This window comes from Mauremys reevesii, linkage group 14 (assembly GCF_016161935.1).
Source record: "Mauremys reevesii isolate NIE-2019 linkage group 14, ASM1616193v1, whole genome shotgun sequence".
Lineage (NCBI taxonomy): Eukaryota > Metazoa > Chordata > Testudines > Geoemydidae > Mauremys > Mauremys reevesii.
The window spans coordinates 12,172,120-12,186,565 of NC_052636.1; the positions used below are offsets into that span (position 1 = coordinate 12,172,120).

At 54.1% G+C, this 14,446-nt stretch overlaps 1 non-coding gene and 1 pseudogene across 1 annotated transcript; one reads left to right on the forward strand and one right to left on the reverse strand.

The window, feature by feature from the left end:
* The window catches only part of LOC120381497, a 265,866-nt pseudogene that overhangs the window by 17,928 nt on the left and 233,492 nt on the right, over positions 1-14,446 (forward strand).
* On the reverse strand, positions 12,251-12,323 carry TRNAF-AAA. Its single transcript has one exon. It is a non-coding gene; the product is annotated as a tRNA-Phe (tRNA).

Here is a 14,446-nt window from a genome sequence, read left to right on the forward strand (position 1 = left end):
GCGTCCTATTCCCAACTCTGCCACTGGCTGTGTGACCTAAGAGAACTCAATTCTCCTTTCTCAGCCTTAGCTTCTCCCTCTTTCAAGTAGGGATAATAATGATCCGCTCCTACCTACCTCACAGTGCGTGGAGGCAGGGCCGGCTCTAGGTTTTTTGCCGCCCCAAGCAAAAAATATTTTGGCTGCCCCCACCCCACCCCTGGGGTCCCCGCCACATGCTCCTGCTGACCGAGCCCTGGGCTTCCCCCCCACCCGCAGCCCCCGGCCTCCCCCGCCCTGGGCTCTCCCCCCACCCCGTGCCAACAACATAGATTTGTTCTCCCCAGTCGGCCCAGGCTGAACTGCTCCCGTTTATACTCTGTCTCCAGTCGGAGCATGCCCAGAGAGGGTGAGGGGGTGTGGCCTCTTCAGCCCACATGGCACAGTTAACCCTATCAGGGTTGATACACCTCATCACAGACAGCATTTCCCAAGTGTTGGAATTAGCTGGGAGATCTCTTCAGAAGTAACCTCCTGTAGGGACTGGGTCACAAATACCTTGGGAACCAAATACCTGGGCGTTTTCCTAGTTCCGAATCACTTGCTGTGGAATTCTATCCCTGGATCATCTGAGACAATATTGACTTAAACAACTGAACTAGCCTGTGACCATGTGCACTTACTTCAGTCAGTTGCACCATTTGGGGTCTGCTGCTGTTCACCTTTTCAGAGTGGAGATTTAAACATACGACTGTTTCTTTGATAATATGTCCAACAGCTTGGAGTATTCTCTCCTGTTGACTGAACTGCATTTGAATTTTCTCCATGTCATCATGCAGGGATAGGGGGAAAAACAAACCCGAAGTAAAAAAATGGTAATTTGTCTGAAATTTCCCAAAACATCTGAGCTACATTCTGTCAAACAAAACTAACATGCAGTTATATGACCAAGGAGCCTTCATGAAAGATAGAAAACCCATCTCACAGAGAGGTAGAAGACACTTTCATTTTAATTTAAAGGGAAATTCCAGACTAGGTTACATCTGATGTCTCAGAATCAGGATGAGAGATTCTCCCATGATCCACTGAAACCTGCTTCACCCAGCGCTTTCTCATGCATCCGACAAAGTGGGTATTCACCCACGAAAACTCATGCTCCAAAAGTCTGATAGGCTATAAGGTGCCACAGTATTCTTTGCTGCTTTTACAGATCCAGACTAACACGGCTACCCCTCTGATACCTTTCTCATTAGTGTTATTTACAGGAGTTTTAGCACCTTCATAATGGGAGAAAAAACAGCCGACCTTCCCAGAAGCAGCTTTGCCATTGAGGGAAAAGGGGATTTCAACGGTGCTTGGGATCCATTTGAAATCCCCTTCCAAGTCTGACACTTTCATCTCCTGCCAGACTGACTCTGATTTAGGATCAAAGGCGTACAAGCACCATTCCCAAGCATGGACAGCCAAGAACATGACCCCACCAGACACGCTGGGAAGCGAAGGAATACGAAGGGGTGAACTGTGCATGGCTCAGGCACAAGGTAACAGTTCTGGGGTGATGGGGAAGGATGGAATGTCTGAGTCGCCTCATCTCCTTCCAGTGTCACAGAGCCTAAAATGACCCTTATTTCCCTGACACTGCTCCAGCTCTTCATCATATTTAAATATATTTTAAATGAGGAAAAAAAAAAGTCAACAAAATAACTGCTGTTCTGCACAATCCAGGGTAATGTGAGAACAACTGGGAATGAGACAATCTGTCCTCAAAGAGGAACTTGACGTCTCTAACAATAACTTTGCACTGGCAGGAGGAGTACAAATGTGAATCTCCAGGTTTGTTTAGACAAGGAAATGTGACGGTGATTAGGTCAGATCAGGAGGAAATGTGCTAGATAACCCCACTGACTATCCATAGCCCATGTCTTTACTGCAAGAATAGCTGTCTTATTACATCAGGAAAGTGAACTCAAGCTAGCTAACTCCACGGCAACCACAGTGATGAGACCCAGGTAGATTTTATCTCAACGTAGCTGGTTGAAGACACCCCCCATCTCCCCCACCTGGGGTGATGACATTCCTGGTAGAAAAGACACCCACTCCCATGACTCGCAGGACAATGGAGTTGATACAAAGGACCACAGGATCCACCCCAAAGACGGGCGAGCTTCAAAAGTGGGCAACTCATGTGTGGGAGCTGAGGGACTACAATGTGCAAAAGATGCAAACAGTCTTAACACTCACTACCTGGGAACTGTCAAAAGAATTAAAGAAAAAAATCTCCTGACAGCTCTAGAGAAGGTTTTTATGACGCTTATCTCCTTTACGGATTCTCTGATGTTTAGAAAGGCCTGAGCTATGAGTGAAGCTTTTCCCGCACTCACTGCATTCATAGGGTTTCTCTCCGGTGTGGACTGTGTAATGTGTGACAAGGGTTGAGCTCCGAGAGAAGCTTTTCCCGCACTCACTGCATTCATAGGGTTTCTCTCCTGTGTGGACTCTCTGGTGAGAGATAAGAGAGAAGAGGTGAGTGAAACTTTTCTCGCACTCACTGCATTCATAGGGTCTCTCTCCTGTGTGGATCCTCTGATGCATAGTAAGGTTTGAGCTCCGAGAGAAGCTTTTTCCACACTCGCAACATTCATGGGGTCTCTCTCCTGTGTGGACTCTCTGGTGAGAGATAAGGGAGGAGAAGTGACTGAAACTTTTCCCGCACTCACGGCATTCATAAGGTCTCTCTCCTGTGTGGACCCTCTGATGCCTAGTAAGGTTTGAGCTTCGGGTGAAGTTTTTCCCGCACTCACAGCATTCGTAGGGTCGCTCTCCCGTGTGCGTTGTCTGATGAGAGATAAGGGCTGATCTCTGAGTGAAGCTTTTCCCGCACTTGCAGCATTCGTAGGGTCGCTCTTCTGTGTGGATTCTCTGATGAGAGTTAAGGGTATATCTCTGAGTGAAGCTTTTCCCGCACTCACGGCATTCATAGGGTTTGTCTCCTCTGTGTATTCGCTGATGCCTACTAAGGGCTGAGGTACGATTGAAGCTTTTCCCACACTCACAGCATTTGTAAGGTGTCTCTTTCGTGTGGATTATCTCATGTCGAATAAGGGCTGAGTGGTAGTGGAAGTTTTTCCCACACTCACTACACGTAGTCTCTCGCTTTTCCGTGAGGATTTTCTCCTGGGACGTAGTTTCCTTGAGGTCCCTGTGAGTTCCCTGACAATTAATGGGTTCATCCACTCTCTCCTCTGAGTGGTTTCCCTGCTCTCTCTCTGGTCTGGGGTAATTTTCACCAGCTTTTCCCTGCTCATGGGGGCTGGACACACTCCCTTTGGCTCTTCGCAGTAATTCCCCATGCGCTTCGGCGAGCTCAGCATCTTCCTGGTGAGGATTCTGCTCCTCGCTCTCTAGAAGAGAGGAGAAATCTCAGAATTGGGGATGGAAAGGCAGAGAACAAACCCAAGTAAGTGCTGGAGAGACAGAAAATAAAAATCAGGGACTGAACCCCCCCCCCCAAACTCTTCCCCACAGGGGACAGTGGAGGGGATCAATTCTGCTCCCCACCCAGGACCGGCCTTTAGGGGCCGTGCAGTGCCCCACCCAAGGGGGTGCCGGGCGCAAGGTTTGGATTCCCACCAGGTAGACGCATATTCGTTCACCTAAAGGTGACGTGTCAGGTGTCTGTTGAGGAACTAGTTAGGTAGGTCTTAGGTAGCTCTTAAAAGCTTTGCCAGTCCAGCTCTATTGTTTAAGGCTGTGAAAAAGTGCACACACGCACACCATCCAACATGGCTCTGCTGGCCAAAGCTCAATTACAGATACAGCTATAGCGGCAAAAGCATCCATTTTTTAAAACAGGAAACTAAATGCTCATAAGCTACATTAATGCAGAGTTAAGGTTGCCCAGTGCTGTCTCCTGCCTTGCACCATATGGACGGTGAGTAAACTTTAACCTCTGCAGACCAGGAAAAGTTAATGTAAACTTTCCCCCAACCCTTAACCCTGTAGCTAGCCAGAACCAGTGAGAATGGTTCTGTGTGGGCCGTGCAAAGGTTAACCAACTGCCAAAGGGACTCAGGTATTCAGCTCAATGCAGCAGTAACGGGATGAATTCTATGGTCTGTGGTATAAAGGACGTCAGAGTAGACGACCTAATAGTCACATCTGGCCTTAAATCTATGAACCTATAATCGACCCGAGGAAAGACTAAGACTAAGACATTGTCTGTGCTGTGCTCACAGGTGTGAATCTCAGCACCTATCCGCATGCCTCCAGCTGTGTGCACTGGGCCAGCTGTAGCTGTGTGCACTGGGCCAGCTGTAGCTGTGTGCACTGGGCCAGCTGTAGCTGTGTGCACTGGGCCAGCTGTAGCTGTGACTGGCTGATGGAGGGATTGGTTGCAGCAGCTGGGCAGAGCTGTGCCTGTGCTATGCAGAGAGGTGCATGTGAAACTTGGGGGGCAATTCTGCCTCATTTCCGTGCTGAGTGTTGTAGGCTTGGTCAGCAAAGGTGCCCAAGGGTGTGTTCTTGCCATGGGGGTTGTCAGCACCCTGGTGGCATATGTTCGAGTGATCTGTGGGGCTTAGTGAGGGGTAAGTGAAGGCAGTGACTCAAAAGGAAAACTCAGGTTGAGGGCAAGGGGGTAGTAACACTGTGCAAGTCTCAGATGGCCTGGGTGCAGGAGGTTCAGTACTGGAGAGCAGGCCAGGGGGAGGAAGCTTCTGTTTGCTATGATGGAGTTGAACCCAAATATTATCTTAGCAAAGAGAAGAACATGTTAGACATTCTGCTGCACTGCTCTGTTCCCAGAGCGCTGTGTAACAGGGGAGGGGAGAGGGCTAGTGTGGGTGTCTCTGGCATGTCGGGGTGATGCTGAAACAGGGCAGAGCAGAGGTGGCACTGGGGGACTGGCATGAACCTTAACGCTGCATTTCTCCTTCTAAAAACCGAGGGAACAGGAATCCTTACCCAGCGAGGTCACATTCTCATAGTTCTCCTGCATGACGGCTCTGCAGAGGGCTCTCTGAGTGGGGTCCAGCAGAGCCCCCTCTCCCCTGGTGAAATACACAGTCACCTCCTCGAAGGTCACCGGCCCTTGAAAGAGCAAGAGCCCAACACTCAGTACCTGCTGCCCCACTCACAACCCCACTATTCAGGGAGGAAAGGAGCCAATCAAATGGAAGCTCTGAGAGAGTCAGCAGAGTCCTATCCCCACACTGCTGAGAGCAGCCAGGAGACATCTGGGTGAGGGGACCAAGTGAGAGCCCCTTGTCTCTCCCAGCAGATCCACCACAGACCTACTAGCCAGAGGCTGATACAGGAGATGGAGCCCCCAGTAGGGTCCAGGCACAGCCCCATGGTAGAGAACCCAACGCCCTCCCCACTGCCAGCAGCTGGATGTGAGGGGCCGGGACATCTTCCCTACACCTCCCTGCTGGGTGCCCCCTTTCCATGTCACACCAGCCCCTGGCTAGCAGGCTGAGGGTTCAGCACTGGAAGTCTGGTCAGTTTTCCCAGCCCCGCCCAGGGAGTTGCTTTGTCTGTTTCCTGTTTCACAAATTATGGAATTTTCTCCCCCAACACCCAAGTGTTTGTTCTGAGGATCTAGGCCCATGTTAACAAGTCCCAGTAGGTTTGTCACACTCTGTCCCCAATCCTATCCTCACCCAGGGTATTCCCTGCCCCCCTCCAGACCTAACTCCCCAGAAGTTGCCACCTCTTCAGTATTTCCTGCCCCTCCCCCTCCAGCAGGAACCCACCAGCAACCCCCCAATAACCCCTACCTGAGCTGGCTCCACTACAGCCATTTCTCCTGTCCCATGGGAGGCTGGGACGAGCTGGAGCGAGAGGTGGGCGTCATTCTGCAGCCTGGCAGGGCGAGAAGGGCAGTTGTGGAGGATTCAGAACAGGCTTTAGTTCATTTCACATCACGATTCCCCCAGGCCCTTTCCCTGGGGACAGAGATTGTAGATTCTGCCAGGCTGGGAACATGCTCAGTCCCCACAGTGCAGCACAGACCTGGCCCCCGGCCCCTCCTTTCCCCCTTGTGCTCCCCCCAGCAGCAGGAACCAACCAAGACATTTTGAAGCCCTCCCAGCACCAGGGTGTGAACCAAACCCTGGACCAGACCAGACCCAAAGGAGCCCCTTGGGGGGGGGGGGTCCCCCTGACCCTGCCCCCAGGGCAGCGCACTCCTGCCGCAGGGGGAACAGGGAGAGTCCGGGGCTGGTTCCTCCTCTCTCTGCTCCTCACCTTGGTCACAGGGAAGTGACCCTGGGCAGGGAGGCTGCAGTGAGTGTGCCGGGAGGGGGGGGGGGGGGTCAGCGAGCTGGGAACCTGCCCCCCCGCAAAGTTCAACTCACCCCCTCTCCCAGCCCCTCCCCCCTTCCCTAGCGCCCTGCCCCGGGCTGGGAGCCGGGGTCACCGCCCCGTTCCCGGGGGCGCCCCCCGCGGCTGCCCCGCTCCGCCCGTGCGGGGAAGGGGGCACCGGGCGGGGGGACCCGCTTCACCCCCCCGGTACCGGGCACAGCAGAGCCGGGGGGGGGGCGGCTCAGACTCGCTGCGGGAAGGATCCTCCCGGCCTCAGCGCGGCAGCAGCTCCAGGCCCCCGGGGGCAGCGATGGGGGGGGGGGCACCGCGCAGAGCCGGGACCTGCCCCGCCCCCCGGGCTCCGTCACCGGGAGCCTCAGCAGAGCCCGGGGCGGGGCCCAGCTGGAGAAAGCTCCGCCCCCCCGCCAGGCCCCCCCCCGGGGAGCAACAGCAGCTCAGCCCGGGCCGACTCACAGCTGCTGAAACCCTCCTTACCTGGGCTGCGGAAACGGCCCCGGGGCAGGCTGGGAGATGTAGTTCCGGACTCTCCCGGAAGCGGAAGTGATGTTGGCAGAGGAGGCAGAGCCGGGCTGCGAGGGAACGTTGGGTGCTGGGGCTCTGCCTGGCTCGCGCGGGGCCGTTGGAGCCTCTCCCGGGCCGGAGAAGGGTTGGTGCCGTTGGAGCTCTGGGCATGCGCAAATCGCGGCGGGAGAGCCCTTCATTAACCCCCCCCGTGCCTGGCTCGCTCCGGGCTCCGCCCGCCCCGCTGCGGAGCTGCAGCCTCCAGGTCTCGGAGCGAGCCCCGGGGGCGGGGCCGGGCGGTGACTCTGTCCCAGTGTCCGGGGAGGGGGGGACCCGGCATCTCGCAGGGCTGGGGGGTGAGACCAGGCGGGGGAGGGGCGGGCGGAAATGTCTGTGCATCCCGGACATGGCCGGGGCAGGTGACCCCGAGGAGCGGGGAGAGAAAGGGGGCTGAGATCCTCAGATTTACCGCTGCCCCTCCCGTGGGGACCCCCGCCCCCCGTCCTGCCCCCTTTCTCCCTAGAGAGCCACGAGCAGCGCCCAGGGTGACCCCCCCGCCCCCAACCCCAGAGGAGTTACCGGTGCCCCCCCCCCTTGTGCCCCATTTTCTCTCCCTTCGCCAATGGCCAGTTCAGGTCTCAGGTTTGGGGGTTTCCCCCATTTCCACCTGCAGGGATTTGTCCTTGTGCGGGTGGGAAATGGTTCCCCCGAGGGATTCCTGAGCTGGGCAGAGGGTGAATGGGCAGAGGCTGGGGGGGCCCTGAGACAGGGACACCTCTGGGCTGGGCTGGGGGGGCCACTCTCTGCTGGCAACGGGGCCTGGGAAGGGAGGAGCAAGTGTCCCCCATGGAGACGGCCCAGCCCCAGGTTTCCCAGTCCAGCTACTTCCCCCCCACCACCCTGCCCAACCCAGCAGCCCCCCCTCACCCCACGAGCTGTTGGCCAGGGGTAGCCAACCTATGGCACACGAGCTGATTTTCAGTGGCACTCACACTGCCAGGTCCTGGCCACCGGTCCGAGGGAGGCTCTGCATTTTAATTTAATTTTAAATGAAGTTTCTTAAACATTTAAAAAACCTTATTTACTTTACATGCAACAGGAATTTAGTTCTATATTATAGACTTACAGAAAGAGACAATCTAAAAACATTAAAATGTATTTCTGGCATGCAAAACCTTAAATTAGAGTGAATAAATGAAGACTTGGCACAGCACTTCTGAAAGGTTGCTGACCCCTGTACTAGTCACATTCCCAGACCCCACTGCCAGCCCCTCCCCATAGCCAGTGACCTCACTCCAGCCCCACTCCTCTTCCTTGTGAAAGCCACATCACCCAGGGATCCCTGCCGGCCATGTGAATGTGAGGCAAGAAGAATCCATCCCATTCTGTTGTTGATTTAATATCGCTGTGTAATCCCCTCAAATTTCCCCTCTTGAGTGGTTGAATGGTGACATAAAATCTCCCCACATGATGCTTGTCCCTTATATTGGGAAATATTTAGTTTGTGCCCCATTTTCTCCTCAGTTCTGAAATACTGATATCTAATGCTCAAAAATCTTCCCGCTTTTCTCCCCAGGTGTGTGACTGAGATCAGGGCTCTTATCGTACTGAGCGTGGCCCTGTTCTGACAGCTGCTGCAGAGACCCCAGGTGAGATCTGGGCCCTGTTCTGCCAGGCACTGAAGAGACCCCAGGTGAGATCAGACCTCACTGTTGTGCCAGGTAAAACTGAGACCTGGACCGAGATCATGGCCCCCCTTGTGCCAGGCAGCGCATGACTGTGACCCAAACTGCTGCGTCCATTGTGCTGGGCACTTCAGAGACCTCGACTGAGATCTGTGTCCCTGTTGGGTCTGGCACTGCACTGACCCCGACCCAGATCATGCCCCACCACTGTACTGGGCACTGCACAGACCCTGACAGAGATCCTGCCCCCACAATTTGCCAGATGCTGCAGGGAACCCGAACAAAATCAGAGATCCTGCAATGCTGGGAGTTGCAGAGCCCCCGACTGAGGTCAGGCCCCTGTTGTGCAGGGCTCTGCACAGACACTGACCAAGATCAGGGTCCCCATTGTGAAAGGTGCTGAACAGACACCAAGGGTATCTCTACCCTGCCGTTAAAACCCCCCAGCTGGCCCGTGCCAGGTGACTCAGGCGAAGGGGCTGTTTAATTGCAGTGTAGGTGTCTGGGCTCGGGCTGGAGCCAGGCTGTAGGACCCTGCGAGGTGGGAGGGTGCCAGACCTTGGGCTGCAGCCCCAGCCGGAACATCGACACCACAATTAAACAGCCCCACAACCTGAGCCGTGTGAGCCCAAGTCAGCAGGCACGGGCCAGCCGCCGGTGTCTGACTGCAGTGTGGACATGCTCACAGGGACAGAGAGGCCTTGCCACAAAAAGCTCAAAGGCTAAATAGGCCAATGGTGGGAGGCGATGGGGAAACTGAAGCTCAAAGAGCTGAAGTAATTTGCTCAAGTTTGCATGGGGAATTTGGGGCAAAACTGGGAACTGAACCCAGATTGTTTGAATTCTTGCCTCTCCCCTTAACCCCAAGCCCAGCGTGTGTGTGTGTACAGCGTTGTTTTGGTCAGTGTTTGCCTTGCATTGGCTTCCAAGGGAGGCTGTGGAATTTCCTTCATTGGAGGTCTTTAAGATCAGGTTAGAGAGACACCAGTCTGGGAATGTCTAGGGATACTTGGTCCTGACTCGTCACAGGAGGCTTGAGGAGACAACGTCTCAAGATCCCTTCCAGGCCTACACTGAAATAATTCTCTTTTGTGCTGTGTCCTGTTCTACACTGAGCTGTTTTGCATGGTGCCATTTGGAACTGTGATCACACCATGTTGTGTAGCAGTTTTATGGTGCATTGTTTTGTCTCAGCATGTTTGGTGCCTGTGTTGTGCTGGTTTGAGATGAGCTCTTTTTTTTTTTATTCATTGTGTAATATTGTCCTAGGGTGTGTTAGTTTGCATCGTGTTTTCTTTTCCTCTGTATTGTCATTTTATGCTGTGGCTTTTGTTGTTTCTTTTTTCCTTTTTTTTTCTGAGTTTCCTGACATTATGTTGTGGTGGGTTTTACTCTGGATGTTGTGTTTTATACGTATATATTTCATGGCATCCTAGAAACGTAGAGCTGGACAGGACCTCAGGATGTCATCAAGTCCAGCTCTCTGCTGAGGCAGGACCAAGTATCTGTAGATTGTCTCTGACAGAGCTTTGTCCTACTTGTTCTTAAAAACTTCCAGGGAAAGAGACTCCCCAGCCCCCCTTGTAAGACTATTCCAGAGCTGAACTGCCTTAGCTCTGGGGACACTCACACAGACTGTAGTGGTGAGCAGCTCTGCAGAGAGAGGAGACCCCAGTGAGTGGGCAGCTGAGTAAAGAGACTGAAGTTGGGAGGAGAAACATTGACGTGTCCAAGGTCACCCAGGCTGTCCGTGACCGAGCTAGAAATAGAGCCCAGTTCTAGTGCCACCGTACTGCTGTTTCTGAAGGTCTCTGCCACCCTGGTGTTTTAGGCACTGGTGCAAACCCTTAGTGTAGACAGAAGTTACACTAGTGCACTCTGATTGGTACTGCTGCACCATGTCCCAGTTTGAAGGTTTGAGGTGGGGGCGGTGACCTCACAGAGGCCTGGGACTGGCTGAACAGTGCAGCTGGGAAGGGAGGGGCAGCAGTGAGTGCTGGAGGTATGAGCCAGGAGCACACCCCCACAGGGCTGGACACTGACTTCTCCTGACCCAGGGGACACACCCAGAGGCGTTGCCAGCAAAATGCCGCTGAATTTCTGTTCACCGGCCAGTATGCGGGCGCACTTAGACGCCCTGGTGGGCGCTGTGGCATCCGCAGGCACCACATTGGGGACCCCTGTTCTAAGCTGTCAACCCTCTCTGCCTGAGGCCGCGGGGCACCTTCTTCCTCTCTCGGGGCACCAGGTGAAACAGCACAAGAGTCGACTGTCAGCAAACAAGGGTAAATAAAGGAATGAAAGAAAAGAAGGGGGGGGGGGGGACTTTGGACAGATCCCAACAGGATATAGGGCCCTGGGAGACTCTCAGTCCCCTTCAGAGTTTACTGGGTCTCCAGCATTGCCTTTGAGGGTGCTGCTCCCACGCCCTCCCCTCCCCCTTTACTGCCACCACAGGGCCTGTCACCGTCACTTCCTGAGGGGTGACCCCAGAGGGTGTGTTTTGTTATCCCTCCCCGAACCGGACCCCTTGTGCCCCCTCCGTCACTCACCTCTGAGGAGACAAGGCGGGTGATGGGGTGCGGGCGCTGCTGTGCTGGAGATGGGTGGCAGCCTGGACCCTCCTAGAAGGTTGCTGGGATGCTGATGTGCAGTGGAGGAGAACGGGGGCTTGGTGGAGACCACAGACCCTCTCTCCAGGCTCCCAGCCCATCTTGCCGGCCGACAGGGATTTTAGGGTGCAGCAGCGCAGGGAGCAGGAAGGGCGAAGCACAGCGGCTGCCTCCCCCACATGCAGGAAAATGGCTTGACCTGCTGGCCCCACGGACTAAGGCACCAGGCCTCCAGCTTGCCCCATTCGACCCAATGGGTTGATCTTGTGGCCAGAATTATTTGCAGTCAGGATTTCCCCCAATAGTGCCCCACAGGGGTCCAGGGTCAGCTCCAGCACAGGCCACACAGGAAGGCTTAATGCTCGAGCTGCAGTGCATGCTGGGCAGGCTCTAGGCCGGGCTCCCCCTGGCAGGAGAGAAGAAGAAGACTGGGGCCCCTGGAGGGGCAGGCTGGGGCTTCCTGGATCCCATTTGCTCACAGCCAGTGCCCTGCCCCCACTCCCAAGTCATTAATGGCTCCCCCAGGTCAGCCAGAATGGAGCAGCGGTTTTCACTGCACCAAGTCCACTTATGGCTTACAGGCAACTCCCAGACCCACCACAGCCCACCATGTCGGCCAGAAAGGAGCCCACTCAGCCTCGCCATTGCTGCTTTTCCTTCCCCCTAGAACCCCTCTTCTCCTGGGCTGCAAGTAGCCACCCCTGGGAAGCCAAGAGGCAGGCACAGGATTCTGCCTCCCAGCAGCCAACCGCACCTCCCCCGGCTTTGCAGAACGAATGGTGACGCTCTACTAACCCCACTTAGCCGCACTGAGGTGCTTAGCTTCTGCCCTGCCTTCCTCAGCTCGACTTTCCTCTTTTGCCCCATTCCTGCCTCACTTCCTCCTTTGGCAAGTCACGCAGAGGAGGCCAGCAGGAAGAGACGGCCTCCACCGGCCAACCTCCAACAGCAGAGGAGGCCAAGCCACAAGCCTCCAAAAGGTGACACGCCGCACTCCTCTAGGTTCTCCAGCCTGATGCCAAGGTGCTTTCTCCACTGCTGTCAGCACCCTCTGTCATGCGGGGGTTGGAGTTATCCCAGGGACAGGCCAATAGGAGAAGGAGGAGGCCTTCCTGAACAGCAAGGGGATCTGGCAAAAGGAAGCCAGCATGTTTCTGCCTAGTTTTGAACCAGGAACCTTTTGCGGTTTAGGCAAACGTGATAACCACTACACTACAGAAACTCCATCTGCTTGGCTCTTGCTCACCCTAGCACAGACCGATGGACAAACCTGGAGAAAGTGGTGACAGCCCTTCAATAGGTCAGCTGGCAGAGCAGAGCACTGGAGCCAGGGCTCAGGAAGTCATCCTTACGTCACCCTTGTGACTCCAGCTTGAGGGAGAGCTTCTTTTTCTTCCCCTGTCTGGGATGTTGTTGTCAGCTGTGGCACACAAAAAGGACGTCATTGCGAGCGGCCCATGAAGACAAGATTCACTTTTGCCTTCCTTGCTCGGCTTTACTTGCTTCCTCGCCCTATTCCTGCCTTAGTTCCTGGGTTTCCTGAAGGCGACGGGGGGCCAGCAGTAACAGGAGGAAGTTGGGCAGCTAGACCCTGGTGGCAAAAGTCCTGCCGCCACTTGCCACCCCACTCTCTTCTCCCAGCGTCACATATTGGCCACCAGGGACTTGGGGCCCAGCAGCGCAACGGAAGGCAGTGGACAGAGCCACCCTCACCTTGAAGCTCCGGCTCATTAAACCACATCTTCAGTCGCTGATGGCCAATGAGAGACCGACATCGCTTGCTATTTTAGCTCTTGGAAATGCCATTGGTCAGTCACTGGATCTCTGTAATGCTGTTACAGAACAAATGAACATGGAATCTCAGTGTGACATACTATACCTTTCGGGGAGCGGCTGTAACCCCCATAATCCTCATTTTCATATCATCGTGATCTTACATATAGAGCATGACTTGTAAGGTATCAGGGAAAGGATATGATCGGCTGAAAGTCATTTCTCTACCCATAGATGTAGACCATTCATGCATATGAAGTTATGAGAATTGTGCAGTGTGGTTGTCACTGTGCTGCAAAGTGGGGGAGTCAGCCAAATATTAGCTCCCTAGTGGCAACAGCAAGGAAAGTAACCAACACCCAGACAGGGTGTCAAACAACCATCGACAGCCATTGCCCAGCAAGGGAGCTACAATGCAATGACTCACCTGCATGAGGACACCCCAGGGGAATTGCTCAGACTTGCTTGGAGAGACGCAGTGATGCTCACCTGACTCTGAAGGGGGCAAAGCCATGAGGAAGAAAGGACATGATAAAAGGAGAGACATTTGCTAGGCTTTATCTCTCTCTGTCACCTACATCTACAGACACCCCCACACCAAGCAACTGAAGCGCTGATGAAAGGGGAGAGCCTGGCTGAAAAGCCACCAGCCAGCCTGTGGTGAGAAGCATCTGAGTTTGCAAGGGTACTGAAAGGGTTAAGATCAGCTTTGAAATGCCATTGGCCAATCTTTGGATCTCTTTAATGCTGTGCTTCAGTTCATGGGGAAAGGCGAGAAGCGACCTTTGAACAAAGGGCCTGGGGTTAACATCCTAACGCTGTCTGTCTCCGACTGTAACACTATTTAATACCGGCCCACCCTGTGCTGGTGAGTGCTCCATTTCTAGATGTTAGTACATTTCACTTACTGTCAAAATAAAAAAGTTTCTATATGCTTAAAGAAAATGCATTTGTTTTATTTGCTTATATATGGCATGAATAAATACAGGTTTACAGAACCTAGCCTGCAAATTTATCATCTTATATGACAGAGAAAATCATGCATCGAAATTGTGCGTCAAAATCATGAGCTGAGCTACAAATGCAATAAAAATAAGATATTCAAAATTTTAACATATGGGGGGGGCACCGAAGACATGTCTTGCCTGGGACTCCACTTGGTCTAGGGGAGGCCCTGTCAGGGAGAACAGGAGTTAGTCTCACACGCCTATTTCCAGGCTGTAATCTGTGGGCGCCCTGCTCTGGGGGAGGGATCGCGGTAGCCCAGACTCAGGGCTGGAACAGGCCCTGGATTGAGGGGGTGGCTGCAGGGTTTGCAGAGCTCTGATGTCTCAGACAATGTGTCTCTCCCAAAGCCTCAGATCTGTGTCCCCCGAAGGCTCCTGCGCTGCCTCCGCTCCTCTCACAGTCTACAGCAATGAGCAGCAGCAAGGGTCAGGGATGAGCCATAGGGCACTAGGTGGGTGGCCAAGGCTTCAGGAGCCCAGAGCGTTTGCCTGTCTGGGCATTTTGGCTGAGACCTCAGGGACACATTGTGAGGCAGAATCCCAGGCATCTTATGAAAGGAGCATA